The sequence below is a fragment of the Nematolebias whitei genome, chromosome 13, assembly GCF_014905685.2.
Source record: "Nematolebias whitei isolate Nwh7 chromosome 13, NemWhi1, whole genome shotgun sequence".
In the NCBI taxonomy this organism is placed as follows: domain Eukaryota; kingdom Metazoa; phylum Chordata; class Actinopteri; order Cyprinodontiformes; family Rivulidae; genus Nematolebias; species Nematolebias whitei.
The window spans coordinates 8,166,647-8,170,675 of record NC_056510.1 but is presented as its reverse complement, the minus strand read 5'-3'; the positions used below and the strand labels follow the sequence as shown (position 1 = coordinate 8,170,675).

At 44.6% G+C, this 4,029-nt stretch overlaps 1 pseudogene; it reads right to left on the bottom strand.

The window, feature by feature from the left end:
- Window positions 1-1,659: 1,659 nt before the first annotated feature.
- On the bottom strand, window positions 1,660-2,520 carry LOC119419798 (annotated as a pseudogene).
- Between the last annotated feature and the right edge of the window lie 1,509 nt (window positions 2,521-4,029).

Below are 4,029 nucleotides of genomic sequence, written 5' to 3'. Positions count from 1 at the left end.
ACGCCATGACTGAAATTGTGAGAAATTAAGGAATTTGTCACAAACGAATTAAAATCAGGCCCGGTGTGGTTAATCGGGAGGGTCTGGAGATTTCCTGGTGGGCCGATCTGATGTGTGGGCTGCAGGGCCAGCGCTCCCTGTTTTTTTATTTTAGAACTTTTTTAACAACATATGAACACAGAACACTGATGCCACTGCCGCTGCTCCTGGGCGCTGTCCTGCCTCTACCCAGGGCCGCCGGCAGCTTTTGCAGTTTTTTTTTTTTTTTTGCGACTGTCAATCAATCCAGTAGGCGTGTCAGCAAATGACCAGTCAGCAACCTCAATTTATCCCAAAGGTAAACGTCCCTTACCTGCAGAGCTGGGCTGCAGCCCATCAGGGTGTACACTCGAGTATGAAGTCTCAACCGTCTGCGGACAGTGCGCGGAGACCGCGCGGCTCACAGAGTATGCAACGTATGCCCGAGTATGTGGGAGCCTTTAGACGCTTGTCTTGTGTTTGTGTTTTACCTCTCGCGTCGTTTCATGGTCAGTTTGATAAGCTGCGTTGCTTTTGGTTGTTTTTTTATTTGGTGTTGGGGGGAAATATAAATCATTATTTGATAACTCACATCCCTTATTAGAAAACTTTAAAGAAGACTCGCTCATTGTTGCTAACGTTTAGAATGTTCAAGTGTCTTACAGTGCCTGCCAAGCAGAGTTAAAGCAGACTTTGTGGTACAAGCTGTTTGAAAAGGTGTGCAGACCTGATCCTGATGCATTCTTTGAGCCTCATAAAAGGTAAGTTCATTGAGGATCTCCTCTGGATACAATTCAGTTCAGTTTATTTATATAGCGTCAATTCACAACAGAAGTCATCCCAGGGCACTGAACAGAAACATTCACATACATATAAAGTCAATTAATAATGTTATTTAGCTAAGGAGCCAACAGATTGCTTTGAGTATTCACTTCATCGTAACCTCCCATCCTAAGCTAAGACAGAACTGCAACAAAGAGCTGGAGTTGCAGACCGTGCATCTGCATATCGGAGCTCTTGAGCTTGATGAGGGTTCACCCGCCTTCTGTTTCGCAAACACCTCAAAGCACACCACTCTGCTTCTGTAGAGAGGTGTTGGTGTCCATGTTACATAAGACTGAGGGAGGCTCTTATTTCACTGCTTTGGAGCTCATATCGACTGCGTTGTTGGTCTAAAGAGTCCTGGCCTCCGCTGGTTCATTCAGCCTTTATTTATACAGGTTAGTCTCATTGAGTCACAAGAGAGACCTGTTTTAAACAAAAAACACAGATGAGGTACAGACAAGAATAGACAATCATATAAAAAGCATATAAAATGAAAAGTAAATGGAAGAAATTGTATAAAAATGAAACAATATTGATAGTAATATTAATAAGTAATATTGCTTAATATTCTAAAAAAGTTAAGTCTGATCCTCTGGACATTCAAAAACAAAACAAAAACAAAAAAAAGGTAGAAATGTTTCGTCTTTCATCTGAAAGACTTCTTCAGTCTCGGACTCAGACTGAAGAAGTCTTTCGGAAGCAAGATGAAACGTTTCTACTTTTTTGTTTTGTTTTGTTTTTTGAATGTGCAGAGGATCAGACTTATCTTTTTTAGATTTTTCTACCTGGGTTATTGAGCATGCATCAGGATATTGCTTAATATTCTTCACCCTCATCTTCCTCTGCTATGTTACCTTGCTCCATCATCCTTATAATCCTTCTCCAGAGCTGCCATGTCCTCCCGAGCCTCTGAGAACCCCCCCTCCTCCATCCCCTCCCCCACATACCAGTGGACAAAGGCCCTTTTGGCATACATCAGGTCAAACTTGTGATCTAGTCTAGCCCAGGCCTCCACAATGGCTGTGGTGTTACTTAGCATGCACAAGGCCTTCTGGACCTTGGCCAGGTCTCCACCAGAAACCACAGTGGGCGGCCGGTAGTTGATGCCCACCTTGAAACCAGTGGGACACCAGTTCACAAACAGGATACTGCTTATGATTTCGATGTTGGTGATGGCAGCATTGACGTCTTTGGGCACCACGTTGCCACGGTACAGAAGGCAGCAGGCCATGTACTTGCCGTGGCGGGGGCCACATGTCACCAGCTGATTGGCAGGCTCAAAGCAGGTGTTCGTGATCTTGGACACAGTCAGCTGCTCATGGTGCACCTTCTCAGCTGAGATGACGGGGGCGTAGGTTGCCAGGGGGAAGTGGATTTGAGGATATGACACCAGGCTGGTCTGTAACTCTGTGAGGTCCACATTCAGGGCACCATCAAAGCGAAGAGAGGCCGTGATGGAGGACACGATCTGGCTGATAAGCCTTCAATGTTGGTGTAGGTGAGACGCTCAGTGTCTAAGTTTCTGTGACAGATGTCATACATGGCTTCGTTGTCCACCATGAAGGCACAGTCTGAGTGCTCCAGGGTGGTGTGGGTGGTTCAGATGGAGTTGTAGGACTCCACCACAGCAGTGGAGTGCAGTGCAAACTTATTGGAAAGGCTCGGGAAGTTATACATTATGAGACTCTTTATATCTTGTACGTGTGTAAAACAAGTGTGTATATTGAAATGTAGAAGTTAACTGTAGCTAGCATTTATAGCTAATTTAATAATGCTGAGTTAAGTTACTGATAGCTGATTGAACTTAGCCAACACAAAAATGGCTAACTTTGTCTTTTTACAGATGTTGAGATTAAATTTGGTGTGGTACCAGATGAGCCAACCTCAAGACTTTGAGAATAAATTGATGTTTGGGATCTTTGTTTAAAACTTTAAAGGCAGCGGCCGATGTGCATTCCTTCAGTCACTTTTTAAACTGTAGTCCGTGTGGGTGAATGCCTGAAAATGTATTTATGATGAAGTCCCCGAAGAGTTTCAGATGTTTTTTTAATCTAAATAAGCTGAATCACCCTCTGACCTTCAGTAAAACATCTCATCCCACAACTTGCTCTGGATCTCTTTAAATAAAGCTTTCAGGATTTTGCCTCAGAGCTGAAAATGAGTCGCCACACCTGCTGGATGCTGCAGCTGTGTTTGGGACACTGAGACCATAGAAATGGAAAGAAGTCAAAGGCCATCACCTCTGCTCTGGTCCAATCCCACCCCCCAACCTCACCCTCCATGCTCCTTTAACCTTCAAGGTGGCGTGGCTGCACCATCACCACATTTCAGCACAGTTGCAACCACGGTGATTTGGTGCAATGGGTCAGTTTCGGGAAACAAATGTGGGCTGCATGCGATGTGAACAATTAGAGCTGTCAGAACATTACCACAGATGGTAATTTAATAAAATACATCAGGGGCCATTTATCTTATTGTGTGGACTATGGTTTTATAATCTGTGATAAACTACAATGATGATTTTTACCTTTATAATCCCATTTGTCCCCAATGCAATTCTCTCTGCATGAGGTATTTTAAGCAAGGTGATGAATAAGGGGATGGGGTGGGGGGCTCCTGCTAATGTAATGCAACCCTCTACGGATCGGCTGTTGTTTAAGCTGGAAGCTGAGCCAGCAGGTGGTTTGGGTTCATGTTGGGGTCTCTCTCTTCGCAGTACAAGTGCAAACGTGACAATGACGCCTGTTTTTACTATTAAAAGCAGAATCTTTCCTCGTGTGGGTTCAGATGGCTGCTGCAATGATAACAGGTGCCATGAGGAGCTGCTGCCTGTGATTGGAACACAGTAAATCCCGTAGTGGGACATTCCCTGTCAGTATCGCTGTTCTTTTGTTATTATCCCCTTGTTTCAATTAAAGTGACATAACGACCCCACCGTACTCAGCATCATAACAGCTCATGAGTGCAACATTGTGAAATTAGGAACCAGACAGAAGTGGTGACAGAACCAGACACATGCATTGGCATGCAACGAACACAGGAAATGGATAACGAAAGAAAGAGGAATTTGATACCAGCAATTGTTTACAGTTGCCATGATCCCAGTCCGGCCTGTCTACGCAGACATACACATCCCGATGGTCCCACCAGGAAAATGCATCTGCCAGCCAAGATCCGGCCTGAGCG